Source organism: Heloderma suspectum, chromosome 1, assembly GCF_057233095.1.
Source record: "Heloderma suspectum isolate Gila_16-S chromosome 1, 16-S_ref, whole genome shotgun sequence".
Taxonomy (NCBI): Eukaryota; Metazoa; Chordata; class Lepidosauria; order Squamata; family Helodermatidae; genus Heloderma; species Heloderma suspectum.
In genome coordinates this window covers 65920174-65945777 of record NC_139458.1, presented here as the reverse complement: position 1 = coordinate 65945777, position 25604 = coordinate 65920174, and positions in this window count along the sequence as shown.

The following is a 25604-nucleotide window of genomic DNA, read 5'->3' as shown; positions in this document are numbered from 1 at the left end:
ACTAACAGTACCTCCGTCTTGTCTGGATTGAGTTTCAGTTTATTGGCCCTCATCCAGTCCATTACCGTGCCTAGGCACTGATTCAGAACAGCCACTGCCTCACCTGGTTTTGATGAGAAAGAGAGGTAGAGCTGGGTGTCGTCCGCATATTGATGGCACCTCAGCCCAGATCTCCGGATAACCTCCCCCAGCGGTTTCATGTAGATGTTAAACAGCATAGGGGATAAAATAGAGCCCTGTGGAACCCCATGGCACAATTGCCATGGCACAGAGCAATAATCTCCCAGCACTACCTTCTGGAATCGGCCATCCAAGTAGGAGCGGAACCACTGTAATACAGTGCCTCCAACTCCCAACCCAGACAACCTATCCAGAAGGATACCATGGTCAATGGTATCGAAAGCTGCTAAGAGGTCCAGGAGAATCAACAGGGTCGCACTCCCCCTGTCCCTCTCCCGGCAGAGGTCATCCCACAGGGCGACCAAGGCAGTTTCTGTTCCAAAACCAGGCCTGAAGCCCAACTGAAATGGATCTAGATAATCCGTTTCATTCAACAGTGCCTGGAGCTGTCCTACAATTACCCACTCAAGCACCTTGCCCAGGAAGGGGATGTTGGCCACTAGCCTATAATTGTTAACATCCTCTGGGTCCAGGTTAGGCTTTTTCAGGAGTGGTCTAATTACCACCTCTTTTAAAGCGGCAGGCACCACTCCCTCTCTCAAGGAGGAATTTACAACCTCCTGGACCCAGCCAGACATCCCCTCCTTGTTTGATTTAATAAGCCATGAAGGGCAAGGGTCAAGCACACAAGTGGTCGATCGGACTTGGCCAAGCACCTTGTCTGCATCCTCAGGCGTCAGTAACTGAAACTCAACCAATAAAACTGGACTAGACGGTGCTGTGAACGCCTCTACCAATGGAACTGCATTAATCGTGGTGTCCAATTCATGATGAATCTGAGCGACTTTATCTTCAAAGTGCCGTGCAAACTCGTCACAGCGTGCCACCAAGGGTTCCACCGTCTCTCACCCTGGCCCAGAATGTAACAGGCTGCGAATCACTTGGAAAATCTCCGCTGGACGACACTGAGAAGATGCAATGCTGGTGGAAAAGAACTGTCTCTTTGCCACCCTCACCGCCACAGAGTAGGCTCGATAGTGGGCTCTTACCTGTGTTTGGTCAGACTCAGCACGAGTTTTCCTCTACCTGTGTTCTAGCCATCTCCCCTCTTGCTTCATTGCCCTCAGATCAGGTGTATACCAAGGAGCTGGCTGGGCTCTGCTCAGAGGGAGAGGGCGCTTGGGCGCGGTTGTGTCAACCGCCCGAGTCATCTCTGCATTCCACAGAGCGACCTGGGCTTCGACAGGAGCACCAGCCATACCAGCAGGAAAATCCCCCAGAGCCCTCTGGAATCCATCGGAATCCATTAATCTCCGGGGATGGACCATTTTAATAGGTCCCCCACCCTTGCAGAGGGGGAAGGCTGCCAGGAGTCTAAACCTCAGCAGGAAGTGATCTGACCATGACAAAGGGACAGATGTTAATTCCTCCACTTTCAGATCACCATCCTCCTGCCCAGTCAAGAAAACCAGATCAAGCATGTGTCCTTTTATATGCGTTGGGCCGATGACATGTTGGGATAGCCCCATGGTTGTCATGGCGGCCATGAAGTCCTGAGCTGCCCCGGATACAGCGGCCTCGGCATGGAAGTTGAGATCCCCCAGGACCATCAGTGGGGTCCCCCCTGCAATTTTCAGATCTTGTTGATGGATCTAGTATCTTGTTGATGGTTCTTTCCTGAACAGTATATGCAGAGTTTGAATTCCTCTGTGGGAGACATTCCAAATGTCATTTGGGGAAAGGAAATTACTATACTGGAACCACTTCAGAGCCTGGAAGCAAGGGTAAGCAAAAACAAGATCAGAATTTTTTAAAAAGTAGAGGCATTGGGGCAGCAAGGTGGAGCAGTAAAAGAAAAATTTGTCTCACCAGCATATTTACTTGCCACCTGCTCCTCTGAACAGTGAACAGCTGGGGCCAAGACACCAGACTGGTTGTGACCAAGGGTGCTTCCACGCTACATGTTTACTCTGGAATAGCCACACTTAGTTCATTCACTTTTTACAGGGCATCTACACAGGTTTTCCCTTTGCTTCTGCCATTTTTCTCCAGACTATACAGTAAATTAAAAAAATGGGGGAAAGAATGACACAGTAGCACAATATCTGGAAGTACAGTTTGACTTAGTGCTGTCTCTTACTTTGCTTCTGTTTTTGTTTTTTAAAGGCATGGCTTTGACATGTGCAGTGATGCATTAGACAGATAAGCTTATCCTCATGCATCTATACTTCATCACATCTTTACCTTTACCTTTCTGATTCATACTATTTTGTCAGCATATTTTTAAAAACCTTTTCCCAGATTTGCTACAGAGGGTTCCCCTACCTCCAAAGCAATTTTAGGAGGTATGCAGAAGGCTGGATGGCAGAGGGGGAAACTGTTTCTCCAGCTGTTTCCATTCTGCTGGTGAATGGTCAAAGTTGGACACAACCCTATATCTTAAAAAAAATAAAAAATAAAAATACAACATCCACACAAAGGCACTTATATGAAAAAGTGTTTTAGCACAAATTTAAACATTGATTAAAGAACAGCCGTTGTCCCAGTTGGTGCCATTTTAGCACTGCATTTATTTCTCCCCTGATCTTTTAATTACCACTGAAACATTTTTTAGCATTCCTTTAAAAATGTTATTAAAGTAATTGCATAGTAGAGCCTAAATAGAAATATACATTTGCACACATTTAAACCTTGAGCAAACTGTGATTTAAAAAAAGGCGTGCTCTGATGAATTAGCCCCTTCCCTAGCTACATAGCTATGTCAGACATATTAGCGTGGTCAGAACATAGCAGGATGTTCTCTCTCTCTGTCTCTCTCTCTCTTTCTTTCTCACACACACACACACACACGCACACACAATGCTATATTTCTTTAAGTGTGGAAAGTTTTAATTCAGCATATAGCTTGCAGAGGAAGAGCAATTATTAGATAGCATTAGGAGGTACCAGTCTGGAAGTATTCCAGTATTTGGGGGTGAACAAGAAATTACCCAGTGTACCCTGAAACTGTGTTGAGGTTTGGATGCTGGATCATATGATCACAACAAAATAATTAAGTGCGTACCTGCAAGGAACTTTCTCTAGTTTACAGTATTGAAGAGGTATGAATAGACTCTTGAAGAAAGCACTGTGGACATTACTGCCTTATTACTTCCCACAACAATTTTGTAGTCTTGATAGGCTGTTACTCCTAAGCAATAAGAATCAGCCAGATGACAAATCACTGGTTTGGAAGAAGAATTGTTCTTCTGCGGTGGGAAGAATTGTTTTTCTGTAAATTTCCACAGACTGTGGAATCATCTTGTATATGTGTGATTTAGTCAAACATACACAGGCTCACATCACTATACAGTACAAAATTATCCTAGAAAAAATGGTTACAAATTGTATATTAACCTTTACATTTTTATGACACATCTTTAATTTTGAATATTATCCTACAGCATGCAATTGCAAAACATGTGATTAAATTATTAAGCATTCTTCTAAGATCAGTGCTAATTTTTGTGGAGATTGTGCACTATATGTTATGTGCACACACATCAGCAAACATAAATTAGCCCTTTAGCATACAGAGTTCATCACTGTTTCATGGGAACCTTTAGTTGTTGAGGTTCAGTGGTAAGGTTACATATCCTGGATGTACGGAATTTTGAGTAGATTAGACAAAACAAGCAGATTTTTCTATATTTTCCCTGTGTTGGCACTCACTTTACCCTGTATAAGGTTGCTGTCCCAGAGTAGTAGTCATGCAGCTCTATGCCTCTTGTCATTGCAAGATACTAATTGTAGTCTACTAGTACAAATTTAGGTGTAGGATTGTACCAATATTGCTCTCCTGATTTGCATGCAATGAGTCACTGTTGTATCCCTGGTGTCATGACCCTCCGCCCTCAGACTCTCCAGTGTGCAGCCTAAGATTCTGATAAGGACAAGGATCAGGCTACTTCTTCAAAGGTAATATAGTCAGCGCTTTATTCAGGGCCCTCCTGGGCAGAGGACACAGCCCTGCCATCATCCTCTGACTCGGAGGAGGAGTCCCTTGCAGAAACACCATCTCTCCAGCCTCGCAGATGTCTTAGGCTACAAAATCAGGCAAATGCTTTTTAACACACCAGTCAGCCCCTCCAGGAAGGGTAGAGCTGACCACCCTAGAGGTCATGTCAGCCTATATAAAGCTTCAAGTGGCTTTAGCTCCCTGCTGAGATAATATGCTCCTATTGTTCCAGTAGGAGAGAGTTCTAGGCAGCTAGGTTCCAATTGGACCTATCCAGGATCCTATTTTCTTCCTTTCTAAATCTGATTGCCATCAGACACTACCAGCTTCCCTTGTGAGCTTCAGGAAACCACTGCATGGGACACCTTCCCCACTAGACCGACTTCTGCGCCTAGCATAACACAGCAGAGCAGAGACATGGGGGCATGACATCTTCAACTGTGTAGGTTTCTGCCTGCCTCATTGTATGAGCAATTGCATCAGCTAAGTGGGTGTGTTCCTAAATCCCCTTTACTTTCATGCAGACATTTCTTGGGCAGGTGTACAGTTAGAGAAGCATCTAAATAATTCTGTGAGAGATTTTTTTGCTAGGAAGTTAGTAATAGTCACAACTGTGGGAAATGGAAAGCCATGACCTTTATATCACTTATTTGGGGGAATCCTATTGAGATGTATGATTTTGTCAGATCTTTCATAAGCACAGACTGAGAACAACTGTCTGTCACGTTTTCCAGTGCTATGATGTAAGTGGTGTGAAAGTAGCAGCATATTGAACAGAAAGCACTGTACTCCAAAATGAAGTGGAACCAGAATGGAATATATAATGCATGTCACTTGGGAGAAATTAAATTAGAATGTAGCATAATGTAATTACTCTGTCTCTAGCTTCTGCAGTGCTGTTATCACATGCTCATACATCATACTTTATCAATAATATGTCAAACCAGATACGAAAACAAACAGGCAATAAATGTTCTGGTTAAACTCCACATTTAAAGGAGTTTGGGGGTATGTTAAACGAGATTTAACTCTGGGGCTATCATGGATTATGTTGCAATCTGCAGACTCATACTGTTGATAGTTACTGGTAGGGGTGGATCAGGTAGGAAAATATGCTTTCCATAGGCCCATCTAACATTTCAGGATGCGCACAACGAACGTTAACTAGAAACATGGGCATCTCATGTCTGGATGGAACCTTACACCAGTTAGGGCAAACATTCAAAACTTTGGCATGGCTTCCAGACAAAGTTTTTATCATACAGTTGCCCTGCCTCTTTCATGGAATTTAAAGGGGAGGTCCGGACATCATCATCTTCCACTTGTAAACCCCACTACTGTGTTTTCCCAGTGCTGCTTCCATCTTTGTTCTTTCTATACAAAAACTCTTAAGAAGGAAAAGTCAGAATAGCTGCACAATGTATTTTGATTTGTAGCACTGGAAGCTAACTGTCTGAGAAAAATGCGCCCTGGGTACATGGGTTATTCATGTGTCAGGGCACAGGAGTAAGCATGTTTGCACACTTTCTTCCCCTGATTGTATAAGCTATAATGAAAACAAAGGCCACAGTTATGTTACACTGTTTTATAGATTATGAATGTAGTGGGGGAGAATGTATGACCTAAGGGATATTGTGGAGCAGTACCACGTGGGTAACTTCCCACTACCACATGGGTAGCATATATGCCTGGGTATGTCTGAGGTGGTCTTATAAATGTGGGAAAAGGTTCAGCTAAGTGGTGCTATTTCTGAAATAGTCCAACAGTTCATCATATACCTGCATGCACTCTAACTATAGCCTTCCAGAGGTCTGTGCTTTCATAAACATTAATTGTTTTACTTATTTAAAGTATTTTATACTACCTCTAATCCTATTTAGGATTTCAGAGCAGTTTACAACCAAATTATATTACAATATAGATACAATAATAAAGCTAACAAATCCGTTACAATTAAAACATTTACAACTGATTGGCACCAAAGGGATTGCAGTGTAGGTGTCAAGCAAACCTCTTTAGGTAAGGCATTCCATAACTGGGGTACCACTGCTGAGAATGCCCTCTCCTTTGTTGTTGAACAGTGTACCTCGAATGAAAGTGACACCTAGAGAAGGGCCATGGCAGAAGATCTTAAAGAGGTGCTCCTTCAGGTTTGGGTCCCAAGCCATTTAGGATAAGTAACAACACCTTGAATTGAGCCTGGAAGTCATCTGGAAGCCATTGCAGAATTTTTAAAATTGGTGTGATATGCATAAACCTGACTGTACCAGTCAAGATTCTGGTGAAAATATTCTACAGCAGTAGAAGCTTCTGAGTCATCTTCAGTGGCAGCCCCAGATATAATGCCTTGCAGTAATCCAGCTAGGAGATTACCGCCACATACATACACTGTGCTTGTGTAGTGATTAAGGGCATGAGCTATAATGAAAAGTCTCTGGTTCAAATTTCAGCCCAGGCTGAGTTTCTGAGCCTCCATCCATAACATGGAGATAAGGATATCAGATCTCTTCACAGCTTGTTTTAAGAATTACTGAGATAATATGTGTTGTTTTTACTTTTGGGAGCTGGGGATGGCCAGAATTTATTTTTTGACAAGTTTCTCTTTTACTTTTTTAACAGGAAATGTTACTGTAGAAGATTAGTCAGATGCCTCCTCTACTTTCCTTGCATCACATGGTGTGTCATGCAAGGTTAGGAATATTGACCTCATAATTTAAATGCATGGATAATTAGGCAAACACAATGGAAGGCACTCATACTGTCCTCCAGTTGCACAGACCCATTATGGAGCTTTGCTACGTCAGTTTCTATCTTCCAAAGGGAAAAGTCAGAGGATTTACATACAAGGGCTGTATAACTCTAGACAAATCCAATAAACGTTTTCATAATTGCTATCAAGTGAGGGAAGGCTCTGAAGAAGCAGGATCAAGTGGGCAGACCTGTGAAAACATTGGAGACATCTTTTTTAAACAAACGACAACGAAAGATATTCTCACTGAGCTGTATAAACTAAATGCTGAAAAGGAAAGGCTCTTGGCTACTCTTCTTAGTTCAACCCAGATTCTAGGTATTAAAATGGGAAATCAGGATGGAAAGCTGCAAGAAGTCTCTGAAAGCTTGAAATATAAAGATGATGACCACCTGGATCACCAAGAGTCTCTTTGGGGATCCATGGAGAAGAAGAAAAACAAAAAAACAAGGAAATCTAGCAAACGGAGAGAGAGCATTGAAGACTTTATAAACAAAAAAATGAAAAGAAAGATCCCTGCAGCTTTGGAATCTTCAGCATTGAACCACAAAGAAATATTATTGGGAAATGACAAATTACTTTCTGCCAAATACCCTGCTGATATCTCCTCCAGTTTTTTCACATGTTCTTATCAGGAGAAGGTGGAAGGCAAAGATGATTCATCATCAAATGTGAATAAACTACCAGAAAGATCAAGGAGAGAGTGGTATTTGCTTGAGAACAGTCAGGCTATGGGATCTGATACAGATCTCTCTGTTTCTTTTTCAGAGTATGACAATAATGTGTTTGGACATTGTTTTGCACATTCCAGCCATAGTCTGTTAGATGATGTAGAGGATACCCTTAAAGTGATTCATGTGCAGCAAAGCAGTCCTTTGCTGAATGCTTTTCAAGAAACTTCAGTAAAAAAACCCAAGGCCTTTGATGAGACTGTAGCTCCTGAAGTGATGCATGGGTATAACCTTATTGCAGGGAACTATAAAACCAAATCTGAAGACGGAGAGGTATTGAAAGCACAAGACTCAGAACACCACCTGCAGAAAGTTGAAAGTGCCTCTACTGAATATGGTCAGCTACCTTATGCCACTAGTAAGGTGAGCAAAGCACCAACTGGTTCTGTTTTTGCCACTGTAATGCAGGTGAAAGCGCACGAAGGTTATATTCAGCAATTTAAAGGAGAACAAGGTCCTGTTATTGATGAACCATGTAGTCTAATGGGAGCAGTCAATAAAACCTTACTGAAAGTTATTCAGAATGATAGGTTAGATGAAACTGCAGAATGGAAGAGATTACAGAATGTACCAAACCCAACAGGCTTGGTATATGAAAAAAGAGCTCTGGTACCCCAAGAGAACAAACGTCTGTCTTTACAACTGCCAATAAATTTGAATCCTGATATTTGTCAGACAAGGATCAATGTTAAACAGGAAGATAGAAAGCCACTGTCTCCATCTTTAGTAGCAGTTAGCAGTGTTTTTAATACTTCATATCCACCATCCAATGCACACAACCAGATGTCGCCTCTGCCTTCTCCTTTATCCTCAAGTCTGCCTAGTCCACAGCTACACCACAGAATACTTCCATTGCCCACACTTGACACTGAGGAAGAATCTGTGTTTAGTGACTATCACAGTTCGAGACATGCTACTACAAAGTTCCCATTGGGTAAAGACTTGGAAGTACAGTTGCATCTCAAGTTTTCAGAATTTGGACATCCTGGACTTTCTATGAGACAACCAGGCCTATATCAAGGTGCCAGTGTGGAGCAATTGGAAAGCAGCCCTCAAGAAAAAAACAGTATTCAGCTACAGCCCCAATTGAATTCAGGTTAGTCATATTTTAAATATTTTTTTAAAATGCCAAGATAAGGTATAATCTATTGGGAACTTCTTTTATGCAAGTTGCATTGATATTGATAGGATTTGTGCAGGACAAGCTCCTGGAGAATTGCATAACGTTTTGTTTTGTTTTAAGTGCCTATGAAGTTATGTTTATTTTCTAGCTCTTGGGGAACAATTATTTGGAATTAAAATAAAATGTTAGATATTAGTCTAAGCTTTTTATACATAGGTCAAATAAAGAGATTAAAAGTTCTTATTATCTTCACCAATTAAGTTTAATTAAATAGAACGAAAATTAAAATATATAAAGATCACAATCATATATTACATTTTACAATAACCTTTTTATTTCTTCCATTAAACATGCTTCCTATTTATGAAGAATTTTCTTCATTTTTGTATATTGAACTAATAAATTCTGTTTTGAACTAAAATACTATAGTCATTTGCCTACATGTGGAGTATAATCTGCCACATAACCTTTCTTATTTATGAATGTCAACATAACGAATCTATAAAACAATGTTTCTGGATATCATGCCACACTAAATTTACTGAATATGAGTGTGTACTGTATGCATATGGTTATGTATTTTATACCGTTGTTTAATATTTTTATTTTAAAATGTGTATACCATTCTTCTACCACCCTCCCATTAGCACTCAATTTTTCTTTGATCTGTTTTCTGAAAATATAGTAATGAATTGCAGTTTCAGTCAAGAGGCTTTTATTGGGGTTTTTTTCTGGTGTATATGTATGGAGAAATATATAAACATCTGATGTTACCTTTCCTAATTCACATCTTTAAGATATGTTTACAGTAATTAAACAAAATAGCTAATGAAAATCTTCACTGGAATGGTTAGACACAATGAACTGGCAAAGCTTCTCAAAATCTGGTCCCTAAATTGCAATTTAACCATGGGCGTCTTCAGAATCTTTCTCTTTTAAGATGAGCGCAAAGGGAAAGAATGTCTGAACAAACCTTAACTTGGTTTAAGCATTCACCATTTTAATAAACAACTGTAAAATCACATAAAGGAAATGGTATGAGCGCTACCCGTCATACAAAATCATTTTTTAAAATATATTTTTATTTATTTTATCTTTATAAATGAAATATACAATACCAAACATACCACCAACCTGATCAATACTAGAATTTCCCAACAATACAATATTCTGATGAGGACACCATAATAACAAAAAGAGAAGGAAAAAGAAAGGAAAAAAGGAAAAAAGGCAAAGGGAGGAGGAAAGGAAGTGAAGAAGAAGGAAGAAGATTGTAATGTAACTACTTGAGACTGGGAAGGTAGAGGTGATAGTCTAATATCAAGTACCAAGTTGTACTTAAACATGTTTTTCTGCAGATCGTTTTGAGAAACTCTCATTACTATCACCAGTGACTATCCAAACATCGAATTTAGGAGAGCAGTAAGGTGCTTTGTTTTAGTTGTTTTGCATTTACTGTTGAATCAGGTATGGTGAAATATTTTTTTCACTTGCTAGCAGTGGTGATCTGAAACACATTTAAGGTGCCACTCCCATTTATTTGTTACATTTGTTTTGTGATTTATATCATCCTTCTTCTGTGAAATGTTCATTTTAAATTTTGGGCTGCCATTGTTGGCACAATGAAAACTTTCAATTGTTTAAATAATGTTTGTGAAGTACATTAAGAATACATAGTTTTCACAATTATGAGAGATAATTTGTTTTTACAAAACAGAGAAAACATCTGAATTTCTAAAAATGTGTTTGGATGGAATTTAAAACAGCTCCGTAGCTAAAATGTCTTCTGTAGTTTTTAACTAAAATCACAAGGCAAGAATACCTGGTGAGTCAGATGCTTGCATTATGATGAATTAACTTGCCAGAATGATTACAGTCACTTTCATTCCTGCACTCAAGCCTCAGGACTGCTTAAAATCAATACAGCAATCAGAAATTGGAATGACTGGACAGAAATAGATGCTAGATGTTGCATGGATAATAGTTTCATTATTTGGCAGTATCAATTTTGGATGTGTCTATACTTTCTGGTAGGGGCCATGGTGGCTTAGTGGTTAAGACGCTGAACTGCAGACCGGAAGGTCGGCAGGACAGCAGTTCGAGACCCGAGTGCCGCGTGACAGAGTTAGCTCCCTTCTTCAGTCCCAGCTCCTGCCAACCTAGCAGTTCGAAAGCAAGAAATTGCAAGTAGATAAATAGGTACCGCTTCGGCGGGAAAGGTAACAGCGTTCCGTGCACCTCGGTGTTCAGTCATGCCGGCCACATGACCATGGAAGCGTCTTCGGACAGCGCTGGCTCTTTGGCTTAGAAATGGAGATGAGCAGCACACCCTAGAGTCGGACACGACTGGTTGGGGATACCTTTACCTTTTTATACTTTCTGGTATCCTTTTCAGGAGAAGCCCTCCTTAACAGAAGTGAGTTAGCATGTTAATTGCACTACTAATTGCAGATGTTTATCATTAAGATTATGTGTAAAGCTATTTTTAAAATGAGTTCTTGAATATCTGCAACTTTGGCTGCAATTACAAACATGCACACATGGATGTAAATTCTATTGAAATCTAGTCGGGCGGAGCTTGCTTCTGAATAAACATGGCTGGTTGGTATATTGGGCTAGAGGCCATAATCAAGCTCAGCCTCTTCACCTACACCCTGTGTTCCATTTTGGTAAGCTACTAGAGGGTACAGAGTGGAGGAAGAAAGGACAATATATTACCCAGATTAGCTCTGTACTTCACATAGCTCATCCCTGGTAGCCTTCTTGGCATGACCTGGCCATCAGCCAAACAAGATTCTTAGTCTTGCTCCAGATGTGTGTTTATTATTTGCTTTCTGTATTTTAACCCCACTTTTCTATGAATTATTACTAAAGCAGCTAACAAGACAATAACACAACCAACAAATATTTTTTAAAAATGTAATACTAAAATACAAGGAATTACAGCAGCAGAATCATACAGGTATTCCTGCCTATCAGCCTTCTTGTTGCTCTGTCTTCTTCCTCCCCTCCCACTCTGCCAGCTGCCATGTCCAGTTTCTTGTGCACTTTCGTGCTTGCTTGCATCCTCATTCCAGCACCTTCTCCTCTTTGGATGGGCTATTTGGCTCAGACCCTATTCAACCATTTTCCTTTCCTTTGGATTGACCCTCCTGTCCATCTGCCCCCTCTTCCTACCAAGATTGTTACCTCAGCTTCCTGCTTGTCTGCCCAGTGCTGCTAGCCCAGGTACAAAACAGCAGTGTCTGGAAGTGGTCACTACTTTTATAGTCTTACAAATTGACTGGTTGGTGACTGTGTCTTGAAAAGGAATGCTTCATAAAATACTGGAAATTATTGCTACAGGAAGCACTGATAACTTGAACGATCAAAGATGTATTTAAAAGCCTGAGCGGAAATGTTGCCATGGTGCCTGAGGCTGTGCCCTTCTGCCAATGCTCCACACTATCTTAGTCCAGTGAACACTCTACCCCTCTAGCAGTTGTTTGAACAAGAAAATGGATCTTTGATCTAAAAAGAAACAAGTATGCTTAATAAGAGGAAAGTCTTGTGATCAGTTCTTACGTGATGCTTTTGGAAGATTCTGCTTATAAAACAAAAAAGCCCTTTTACAGGCTCTTTGAAAAGAAGACAGCTGATAATGCTGTTTGATGATTTGTTCTGAATGAGATCTGGTGAGAAAGTGTCTCCGGTTTTAGTTTTCCAACAAGACAAGCTTAAGCAGCATTTGGTATTGTTGTTTCTATATAAATGTGACTTCCTGGTAAAAGCCAGTCACTGAAGGGTAGCAAAGTGAATGAAACAGAACTGAAAACCCAGAAGCAGCTTAATGTTTCATGCTGGTCATAAATTAACAATTCAGTATTTTGAGGGACAAAAGGACAGCACCAGTTTCATGTTTGTATCATGACATGGTATTAAAAGGCTTACCTTCAAGCCTCTTTTAACCAATATATGAAGGTGTTTAAGACAACTTGGATGCCTAGGTATAGTAGAGAAGAGAGTTGAAAGTATTTTGTACAAATAATAAAATAAAGGACGAAATTTAGAACTGACCTCTGAATAATATGAGTTATTTCCTGATGTGACATGTTCTAAAATAATATATGTGAGGTGAGCCCTTTCAGAATCAAGCTGAAGAGAATTGTATTTATTCAAAATATTTATTCCCCACGTTTCCAAGTTTTCCAAATAAAAACTTGGTAAGTATTGGTTGCCTTTTCAAATCATTATCTTTTTGAGATATTGGCAGTGCAGTCTTTGATTTGTTATGTTTTTACTTTGTAGTTTCTTGTGAGCCACTGATGAAGATGGAAGTTGAAATGCATTTGGCCCATTTGTACTTTTTAAGGTTTTATATACTCTGGTTAAAAAAAAAAAATTATATACATGGCCATATGTTTCTTTTTACATTGCTAAAACATTTTAGCATTATAGCATTCCGGTTTTATACACTCATGTTTTTATTTGTATATTATGACACATACGTCTACGTCATAATGTTTTTAATATTTGCGCTGGTGGATCAGATCACTAAGGGGTCGGGTAACTTTAGAACAGGGGTGGGCAACTTATGGCCCTCCAGATGTTTTGGCCTACAACTCCCATCAACCCTAGCAAGCATAGCCAACAGTGAGGGATCATGCCTGCTTTAGAACATGCTTAAAATGAGCCACTGAAGAGCCTACACTTGGCAACCTTAATGAGGGAACAAGGCCCAACAGACAGTGAGGGAGGATTGGAAGGCAAAACTTTGGCCTGTCCAGGCCAGAATTGCTAAAGTTAGATTATGGCTTAGATTATCAGAAATGAGCCACAGCGAGCTTTGGGCTAGCATTCTCTCCCTGTGCTCCTTTGCATGTGAGAAGAAGGGAGTGCAAGCGTTCACTTCAATTTTTGATTAACCACAATTGTCCATTACATACAAGCTCACAGAACTGTGGTTTATTGTAATTCTAGATAGAACAATCCAAGATCAAATCATGCTTTAGATAAGGAGTAGGCAACTTCAGGCACCTGGGATCCCCCTGTGACCACACCCCTGCTGCTGCCATGCTGCTGAATTTGGCGGGCAAAAAAGAAAAAAGAAAACCCCAAACCAGCAGTGTGTCACCAAATTCTGGCGGCAAACCACTACAGAGGGGTAAAAGGGACAAATTTAGCTTGTTTTCAAGCTAAATTTGCCCTTTTTACCCCTCTGTAGTGGTTTGCCACCAAAATTCAGCAGCAAACTGCCAACATTTTGCTGCCATGAATTTTAGCAACATGGTGGGGGCCACATGTGGCCCACTGCCCACATGTTGTGTACCTGTGGTTTAGATGAACATCTGAACCAGGTCAAAATGGTTGATGAATTGTTCTTCTTAACTAACATAAAGGTAAGAGAGAACCATGTTCTTGTAACTAGCGAAATATTGTATTCTACTTAAAACATTTGCAATGAGGTATCTGAATAATTCCGTTTATAAGTAATAATTCTTTTTTTTTTAAATTAAAAATGTGTGTCACATAATTAATCACCTACATATTTGCCTTATTTGGGTCTCTTTTGAATAACAAGATGTGAATTGTACCGAGAAGAAGTAATTTAACTCTGTATGCTAGAGCCACTAAATATAGTTAACTTTGAACTTACAAAGTCAATAGACTGTAAAGATTTTCTGGAAAATGTCTTTATGCTTGTTCTTTTGGAGCAGTTTCCTCTTTATCTTGATAGAAAATGTGATGAAGTGCAACTAATTGGCCACTTTTGATGGAAGGAAAATATATAGCCCAGAAGATCTTTTGACTTCACTTATGAATGAATAAGGGAATGTGGGTAAATGTTTAACAAATACGTTGCTACAAGGAGAAGGGAAAAATCAACTGTAATAGAGACAAAGTGGCTTTGTATGATTATTACATTGCCTTTCAGTAAATGAATAAACATAAAATAGTTAGTAGTACCTGCATATGTATTCACAAGAAAGTACCATTAAGACCAAAGGAATAAAGACTCCGGCACATTAGGAGGTGATGAGGGGGAACGTGGTTCCAATGCAACCACTTGGGGTTGGATCACCCACAGTGTTGCAACCATGAAGGACAACGTCCTGCAAATGTGGCCATCTTGAATGCTGCACTGCCCTTGGCCATTGTTTTGTTGCACAGCTGTGGGTGGCTCAATGGTCATGTTGGAGCCAGGAGGAGGGTTGGAGTCCAAGAGCAGCAGCAAAAACCCCTGAAGGAGGAGGAGGGGGCCAGCCAGGAGAAGGAACTGATCAGGGCTCGCTCCTGAGTGGAGCGAGGGAGAGTGACAGGCTGAGCTAGGGAATGGGAATGACAGTCAAATGCCTGCTGGCTAAGCTTCCTGACACTCAGCCTCAGCCAGTGACTGCCTCTTCCCATGGGAGAAGGGAGCTCTCCCCTCCTACAGGGATGGTCAGGGAAGATACTGAGAACTGTAAAACATGATGCCCTTAACATGAGGCTTCAGAGCATGGGAGACAGGGGAACCGAAGGGTTAGAGATCATCATCTGGATATGGAGCTTCCATTTTTAGGCCATCAGCCAGGGAGGTTTCAAAGGAGGGGTCTTCTTTAAGTTATACGCATTTAATTTTCTTTAAGATTTGAGAAACATTATTATTATTTCAGCTTGGGTCACAGTCAAAGTTTTATTTCTCAGCAGCCAGTCAGACAGTTTTGTGCCTTTCTTACTAAGGGCACAGTTGAAGAAAGTTTTCTTTGCCAGGTGGAGCAGCTGCCCAGCAGCCTTTGGGCATTCTCAGTTTGGGCACCGAATGTTTAGTAGTCTAATTTTGAAGACTAGGCTTTTATGTTGCATATTTTTCACTTCACATTGCATTTGATTAATTGCTTGAACATTTTAAAATGTCTATTTCCCATTTAGATTTTATTTCCTGTCAAGTTTTGGGTGGCTCTGTTCTGCTGCTCTCTGTTCGAGGTATATTAGTTCTTGGGTACTGCCAGTGGCACTCTCTGTCCTGCTTCTTTGCTCTTTCAGTTTGCAGGACAGCATAGTGATTCTTGCGCACCGTCAAGTAGGTTTTCAATCACTGTAATAATATTTTAACATTCCTGTTGCAACTTTGGGTGTTCTATCATGGGCAGATTTCTAATAAAACTTGGTCTTCAGCACGTACCTTTCTTCTCTGCTGCACAATCCAAGACTTGTATGGGTGGCAGATGGTCATTCCATGTTTAATTTCATTTATTATATTTCTATACCACCCCGTAGTGGAAATTCTCTAGGCGGTTCACAAAAATGAAAAACCATTAAGATACATTATATAAAGTACAAAAACCATTCACATAGGGTATAAAACAGATAGCATACACAACCACAACCACAACCACCACAACAACAAATATCTAAAACAATTTAAAACCATCAGCCAGAGACAATCCAGGACCTGATCAAAAAGACATGTTATATGTTGCCAAATGCCTGAGAAAAGAAGGCAGTTTTAACCTGGTGCCAAAAAGATGACAGTGTTGGTGCCAGGCAGGCCTTGTCAGGAAGATCATCCCATAAATGGGGAGCCACTACTGAGAAGGCCCTTCCACAGACCAGGTTCATAGGAAGAATGTTCCCAAGTACCTCGAGGACCTAGGTAGCACACAGCCTGAAAAACGACATCTCCCCACCTATCTAAAATCCAAAGTTGGAGATAGAGAGAAATGTTTTAATAGTAATTGTACAATGGATGTTCCTGGTTGGAATATTTGTTTTCATTGACTAGGTTTCTCTGTCACTAGTTGTTTTTTAATAACTGGAAGACTGCTCCAGAGAGCAAAAAAGGATTTTCCATGCATTGCTCATCCTAATTTCACATTATAGTAATGTGTGCTTGGGAAGAGCAGAAGTAGAGGTCAGTTGCTGTATGACAAGGAGAATGTGTTGGGAACTGGTCTATACAAGTCTACATTCATTCATTTATTCATTCATTCATTCTTCCATTCCATACCATTCCATTTCTATACCATCCAATAGCCAAAGCTCTCTAGGCGGTTCACAAAGTACATTTACTAAAAGCCTTCCTCAAGCACTGTGTAAAAAAGGGAATGCATTGGATATCCTCACCCCAAATAAAGTTTTGTTGGAGTTCATGATGCTGCCTCACTCTTCTGCATAATGCTGTCAAAGTCTGAGTTCTGAGGATATTCTGCCACTTAGTGTAGGCTTCTAATTGTCATGGAATGGTATTCTGAGCAGCAAAGCATATGTGTGTGCACATGTGCGCACGCACGCGCACACACACAGAAAATGCATAGGTGAGTTGTAGTGGTATGTGCTATGCGGCATGCAACAGTCATGGTTTGGGGGTATTCCTGGATCCATCTTTGTCACTAGAGGCCTAGGTGTCCTCAGTGGCCCGGAGTATCCATTCCATTACCAACTTTGGTTGGTGCACCAACTACACCTATTCCTGGATACAGGGATAGCCTAGTTGTGGTGATCCATTCACTGGTAACCTCACAATTAGACTACTGTAATGCACTCAGTGTGAGGTTGCCCTTGTGTTCAGAAGCTGTAGCTAGTGCAGAATGCAGCAGCTAGGATGCTCTGTAGAGCACTTAACTATACACATATTGCACCTGTGTTAAAATAACTGCAATGGCTACTTGTTAGCTTCTGAGCCATGTTCAAAATTTTGTTGCTGACATTCAAAGCCCTAAACAACTCAGGATCAGGATGCTTAGCTGACTGTCTATACACCAAATTGATCCCTGAGATCTTTTGAGGAGGCCATACTGGTAGTTCCATGACCAACAGTGTGTCGTCAGGTAAAGGCATGTGTTGTTGTTGTTGTTGTTTATTGGGTCAGTCGCTTCCGACTCTTCGTGACTTCATGGACCAGCCCACTCCAGAGCTTCCTGTTGGCGAGTAATGGTGTGTAAGCGAGCCTTATTGGTAGTAGCGCTCAACCTTTGGAACACTCTCCCATATGTGTTCCAAGAGGCAGAAACTGTGGCAAGCTTTAGGCATCTCTTGAAGAGTACCAGCTTACTCAGGCTTTCCTGACTTGTAAATTGCTCCGTTCTTCTGTTCTTGTAATTTTTTTAATGTATTTATTATTTGATACTGGTTTTGCATAGTATTTTTATTGTATTTTATGTATTTTCTATGTAAACCACTTAGAGATTTTAGGATATCAAGTGGTATGTAAGTAGATCGAATAAGTACTAATAAAAGAATAATCAGTAAAAACAATTATATCACTATGCAGGTAAAAAAAATCCTTAACGCACCCCCCCCCACACACGCTGTGTAGCAAGAAGAATGCGGTGGGCGCTGTATATTCACTGTGATCAGGACTCTGCCCTCATCCTAAGATTCTGCTCACTTTAGGTGTCCACTGCAGATGTACACATTTTGTCCAAAAACAGTCTGCCCCAGCAGAATAAATTTTCTGCTGCAGTCTGCCCCACCAAGATAAATTTTCTGGATACATACTTGCAGAAAGTTCAGTGGGGCCTATTCTCAAATCAGTAGATACAGGATTGCAGCCTAAAGCTGGAATCCTATGCATATTTAACGTGGAAGGCCCATTGAACACAGAGGGACTTATTTTTGCATAGGATTGTCCTGTAAAGCACCCTTCAATATTTAGATAATTTAGATAATTTAGAGTTAAAACAGATAATCAGATTATTTTCAGTTTGCCTGTATGACCTGCGATGCTTACTCATTTTGGTTATCCATCAAAACATATTAATAAAGGTATGCACATGTGAACCATGGGATTCTGGTGAGGTTTTTTTGACATTGTTAAAGGTTTGTTTTATCTTTAGTACACTAGCTGGGATAACAGATTGTAGCTTGCTGGTGCATGAGCAGTATTTTGCTTATATCTTTTTAGGGATGTACAAAAGTCACTTACCTTTTAGCGAAATTGATTCGAGGTGGGGGGGAGGCGCTCCGTCCCTCCCCCTGAAATTCTGGCTGGGCGGGGAGGCGCTCCGTCCCTCCCCCCCGAAATTCTGGCCGGCCGGCTCCGCTCCGCAGGGATTCTGCGGAGCCGCTGGCTGGCTCCGCCAGCGGCCGGACATCTCGACGCTGGCTAGCAGGGACGCAAATGGCGGCAGCCATAGCCGCCGCCGTTTGCGTCCCTGCAGTCAGCCGTGATAGGCTACGTAAATGTTTACGTAGCCTATCACGGCTGATTTAAAAGGGAAAAAAAATGCGCGTACGCAAATGGCGGTGCCCATGGGCACCGCCATTTGCATTCCTTATTTTATCATGTCTTAGTCTACGTAAACATTTACGTAGACTAAGACGGCAAAAATAAGGGGAACACAAATAGCGTAGCGTCTACACTATTTGCGTTCCCCTTATGTTCGCCGTCTTAGTCTACGTAAATGTTTACGTAGACTAAGACATGATAAAATAAGGAATGCAAATGGTGGCGCCCATGGGCGCTGCCATTTGCGTACGTGCATTTTTTTTTCCTTTTAAATCAGCCGTGATAGGCTACGTAAACATTTACGTAGCCTATCATGGTGTTCTTTAAAAATCTAACCGTGATAGGCTACGTAAAGATTTACGTAGCCTATCAGGTTTTTTTAAAAACTGGAAATGGCGGCGGCGGCAGCCGGTCGGAAGACCGGCCGCCGCAGCCGCTGCCAGGAAGATCTGCCCAAGGTAAGTCCCGTCCCGGGGGGGGGGGGCAGAATCTCCCCGAGATTCATTGCGAAATTCTGTGACATCCCTAATCTTTGTACTTCATGTCAGTGAAAGATAATACGTGATGAACTGGCAGTGAACTTCTTTTTTGTTGTTTATTGAACTTTCAAAGGCAAAAACAACCCTGTAAGGTAGGTTGGGCTGAGAGTCTGTGACTGGCCCAAAGTCACCCAGTGAGCTTCCATGGCCGAGTGGGGACTAGAACCCAGGTCTCCCGGCTCCCACTCCAACACTCTCATCACTACACCACACTGGTGTAGTGTGGTGTAGAATAAAAAAAAGTGAGAATAAACCTGCCAATATCATACTTCCTCTATACAAATCTATGGTGCAGCACTTGGAATACTGTGTACAGTTATGGTCACCACACCACACCTAAAAAAAGATACTGTATTGCTGGAAGAAGTGCAGAAAAGGACAGCTAAAATGATCAAGGGGCTAGAGCATCTCACCTATGAGAGAAGGTTACAACTGCTGGGATTGTTTAGCTTGGAAAAGAGGAGGGTAAGGGGAGACATGATAGAGGTCTACAAAATTATGCATGGTGTGGAGAATGTGGATAGGGAGACATTTTTCTCCCTCTCTCAAAATTTTAGAACCCAGAGTCGTCCTATGAAGCTGATTGGTGGGAGATTTAGGACAGATGAAAGGAAGTACTTCTTCACATAGCGCATAGTCAAACTATGGACTGCAATTGAGCCCCTCTCACGCTCAGCGAGCAGCCTGCACTCATCCCAGCAGCCTTGTCGGGCTCCGCAGTTGTCATTAAAAAAATGTGCATTTTTGCAAATGCACATATTCTCATGTGTGAAATGCACATTTTTGCAAAGGCACACATTAATGTGTGTGCAAAGATGTGCATTTTTGGGAAATGTGCAGTTTTGTGCATACGTGAATATGCACATTTGCAAAAGCACATTTTCGCATATACGAATATGCACCTTCTCAAATATGCACATTTTTGCAATTGCCATTTTATTTCTCAAAAAATGGTGACCGACGAGGCCACCGGGGTGAGTGCACGCCATTCGCTGAGCATGGGCAGAGGGTGAGCAGGGGCAGGTACTCGGCAGGTGGGGCTCGGGGATGTGGGGAGGAGTGGGTCCTCCGGATTCCCGGACTGAATCGGACACCCGCGCCATCCCTACTTTATTCTGTTTGTATGTTGTTAGCTGCCTTTTGTTGTGTTGTCAGAACCATTTGGTGGAAAGCCAGGATACAAATGTAACAATAAATAGTAATTATAGTGGTAGAATAAAATTATCACTGACATGCAGTGGCTTCAGATGCCATTTTTCCTTCTTGACCACTGAAATTATCATGTGACCATGTGAATTGTAAGCTTATGTCAGAGCTCTCTTGTCAGACTTCCATGTCCTGTTTTTACTTACATTGTTGATGTTGTTTTGTTGTAGTGTAATTGTCTTTCATGTGTGCAGCAACAGTGGTTACAGGGATGATACTACTTTCTCAAAATTATTCCTACAGAGGGTGAAATATAAAAAACGTAATTGTTTTTATATGTTCCAGAGATTTATTCAAGATTCTTTAGACCAAAGAAGAATATTCTTGGCAGGAAGCCATGGTTACCTTGCCAGTTAATCCATTTGGAAATTGTTAGCCTTCTGATTTTCTTCAGAAGCTGGAGCTCTAGCCCACATTTCATAATTAGCTGTGCTTGTTGCTCTTTATTCTTCCAGCTTCACTGTTCAAAAAAAGGGGGGAAAGAGGGGCACAAGTGGGTCATGTTCAGAATGTTTTGCGGTTCTGTTGCATTTTATGTGTTTACTGACTTGTTTAGAGTTGGAAGTGGCCTCAAGTTACTGTACCCACTAAGAAAATGGGAGGGAAAACTTCCTACTGATGTTAAGGGCAACATAAATGCATATTTATGCTGTTTCTTGGGGAAGGAGGAAGAAGGGAAATAGTTCTGTGCCACCAAGTCCATCTGTGCCTCTAGTGAGAATACAGGATACAAGAGCACCCCGAAACTACGAACCTCATCCTTTAGGGGGAGTGCAACCCCCACCCGAACAGGTTGAACATCACTTAGCTGGGCAGACAAACCACCCACTAACAGCACCTCCATCTTGTCTGGATTGAGTCTCAGTTTATTGGCCCTCATCCAGTCCATTACCACGCCCAGGCACTGATTCAGAATAGCCACTGCCTTGCCTGGATTTGATGAAAGGTGAGATAGAGCTGGGTGTCATCCACATATTGATGGATGACACCCAGCCCACACCTTCCGATAACATCCCCTAGCAATTTCATGTAGATGTTAAACAGCACAGGGGACAGACTAGAGCTCTGGGGAACCCCATAGCATAGCTGCCAAGGCACAGAGTAATCATTCAGCAGTACCACCATCTGGAATCAGACATCCAAGTAGGAATGGAACCACTGCAGCATAGTGCCTCCAACTCCCAACTCAGACAGCCTGTCCAGAAGGATTACAATACCTCAAGTGCCGACTTGCATGTGTGAAACTGGTGTCACAGATTAATCACTGCAGAATTTTCATATCATTTGATGTTACCTAAAACATAATACTTTTCAAAGGAGAGGTTCCACACAGTCAGCGTGTGTGTGATCCTTAATGTGTTTTGGATTAGAAAGTGCGTAGCACATTCAGCTTCAGCAAAGGAGATCGTTACCTTGTCGTGGTGCTGGAGCTTGAGCACCTCAATGACATCATGAGCTAAACTGTGAAGGGACACCCAAGACGGGAAGGTCATGGCAGAGAGGTCAGACTAAATACGATCCCTGAGGAAGGAAACGGCAACCCACCCCAGTATTCTTGCCATGAAAACTAAATGGATCAGTACAACCACAGATATGGTGGCATACCATCGGAAGATGGGACTCCCAGGTCGGAAGATGGTCAAAATGCTACTGGGGAGGAACAGAGGATAAGTTCAACTAGCCCCAGATGTGATGACGCAGCTAGCTCAAAGCTGAAAGGACAGCTAGCAGCCGATGGTGCTGGTGGTGAACAACGAATCCGATGTTCTAAAGATCAACACACCATAGGAACCTGGAATGTAAGATCTATGAGCCAGGGCAAATTGGATGTGGTTATTGGGGAGATGTCAAGATTAAATATAGACATTTTGGGTGTCAGTGAAATGGACTGGAATGGGCCACTTCACATCAAATGACCACCAGATCTACTGTGGACAAGAGGACCACAGAAAAAATGGAGTAGCCTTCATAATTAATATAAAGTGGCTAAAGCAGTGCTTGGATACAATCCAAAAAATGACAGAATGATCTCAATTCGAATTCAGGGTAAGCCATTTAACATCACAGTGATCCAAATATACGCCCCAACCACAGATGCTGAAGAAGCAGAAGTAGATCAGTTCTATGAGGATCTGCAGCACCTACTGGATAGTACGCCAAAGAAAGATGTTATTTTCATTACAGGAGACTGGAGTGCTAAGGTGGATAGTAAAACGACACCTGGAGTTACCGGCAAGCATGGTCTGGGTGGGAGAACAAAATGAAGCAGGACATAGGCTGATAGAATTTTGCCAAGACAACTCACTGTGCATAACAAACACTCTCTCCCAACAACCTAAGAGTCACCTTTATACATGGACTTCACCAGAAGGTCGACACCGAAATCAGATTGACTACACCCGTTGTAGCCAAAGGTGGTGGACATCTATGCAGTTGGTAAAAACAAGACCTGGAGCTGATTGTAGTTCAGATCACGAACTTCTTATTGCACAATTTAGAATCAGGCTAAAGAGAATAGGGAAGACCCACAGATCAGTTAGAGATGAGCTCACTAATATTCCTCATGAATATGCAGTGGAGGTGAAGAATAGATTTAAGGGACTAGATTTAGTAGATAGGGTCTCGGAAGAACTATGGACAGAAGTTTGCAACATTGTTCAGGAGGCGGCAACAAAAACCGTCCCAAAGAAAAAGAAAACCAGGAAGGCAAGATGGCTGTCTGCTGAGACACTGGAAGCAGCCCAAGAAAGAAGGAAAGCAAAAGGCAACAGTGATAGGGGGAGATATGCCCAATTAAATGCAAAATTCCAGAGGTTAGCCAGAAGAGATAAGGAATTATTTTTAAACAAGCAATGCGCGGAAGCGGAAGAAGATAATAGACTAGGAAGGACAAGAGACCTCTTCCAGAAAATTAGAAACATCGGAGGTAAATTCCAGGCAAAAATGGGTATGATCAAAAACAAAGATGGCAAGGATCTACCAGAAGCAGAAGAGATCAAGAAAAGGTGGCAAGAATATACGGAAGATCTGTATAGGAAGGATAATAGCATCGGGGATAGATTTGACAGTGTGGTCAGTGAGCTAGAGCCAGACATCCTGAAGAGTGAGGTTGAATGGGCCTTAAGAAGCATTGCGAATAACAAGGCAGCAGGAGATGACGGTATCCCAGCTGAACTGTTTAAAATCTTGCAAGATGATGCTGTCAAGGTGATGCATGCCATATGCCAGCAAATTTGGAAAACACAAGAATGGCCATCAGATTGGAAAAAATCAACCTATATCCCCATACCAAAAAAGGGAAGCACCAAAGAATGTTCAAACTATCGAACAGTGGCACTTATTTCACATGCCAGTAAGGTAATGCTCAAGATCTTGCAAGGTAGACTCCAGCAATTCATGGAACGAGAATTGCCAGTTGTACAAGCTGGGTTTAGAAAAGGCAGAGGAACTAGAGATCAAATTGCCAATATCCGCTGGATAATGGAGAAAGCCAGGGAGTTTCAGAAAAACATCTATTTCTGTTTTATTGACTATTCTAAAGCCTTTGACTGTGTGGATCATAACAAATTGTGGCAAGTTCTTGGTGGTATGGGGATCCCAAGTCATCTTGTCTGCCTCCTGAGGAATCTGTATAATGACCAAGTAGCAACAGTAAGAACAGACCATGGAACAACGGACTGGTTTAAGACTGGGAAAGGAATATGGCAGGTTGTATACTCTCACCCTGCCTATTCAACCTGTACGCAGAACACATCATGTGATGTGCTGGGCTTGATGAAGCCAAGGCTGGAGTTAAAATTGCTGGAAGAAACATTAACAATCTCAGATATGCAGATGATACCACTTTGATGGCTGAAAGTGAGGAGGAGCTGAGGAACCTCATGACGAAGGTGAAAGAAGAAAGTGCAAAAGTTGGGTTGCAGTTAAACCTAAACCCCCCCGAGATTATGGCAACCAGCTTGATTGATAACTGGCAAATAGAGGAAGAAAACGTGGAGGCAGTGACAGACTTTGTCTTTCTAGGCGCAAAGATTGCTGCAGATGCTGACTGCAGCCAGGAAATCAGAAGACATTTACTTCTTGGGAGGAGAGCAATGACAAATCTTATAAAATAGTTAAGAGCAGAGACATCACACTGACAACAAAGGTCTGCACAGTTAAAGCAATGGTATTCCCCGTAGTAACCTATGGCTGCGAGAACTGGACCATAAGGAAGGCTGAGTGAAGGAAGATAGATGCTTTTGATCAGTGGTGCTGGAGAAAAATTCTGAGAGTGCCTTGGACTGCAAGAAGATCAAACCAGTCCATCCTCCAGGAAATAAAGCCAGACTGCTCACTTGAGGGAAGGATATTAAAGGCAGAACTGAAGTACTTTGGCCACATCATGAGAAGACAGGATACCCTGGAGAAGATGCTGATGCTAGGGAAAGTGGAAGGCAAAAGGAAGAGGGACCGACCAAGGGCAAGATGGATGGATGATATTCTGGAGGTGACGGACTCGACCTTGGGGGAGCTGGGGGTGGCGACGGCCAACAGGAAGCTCTGGAGTGGGCTGGTCCATGAAGTCACAAAGAGTCGGAAGCAACTGACCGAATAAACAACAACAAAAGCACATTCAGGGAATTGTCAATTGTCATGGCATTTGGTACATGTGTTTCTGCAGTTGGGTTCTCATAGGAGGCCTAGCTCATTGAGAACTTAGAAAACAAACGAATTTGTATTTAGTGATCAAAGATAAACAAGTAGACATGAAATTACAATGCATGGTAAGTCTGACTTGAGCTGGAGCCTAATAATAGCAAAGGTGAATGCATTGTATGTACAACTTCCTGTTCTATGCCAGTCCATTCATTGCTGCAGGTTCTGTATTGAATGGACCAGTAGTTTTTTAGTTTGATATTTGTAAGCCATTTTAGAAATGCGTGTTAAAAAGAGCTGTAGAAATACCGT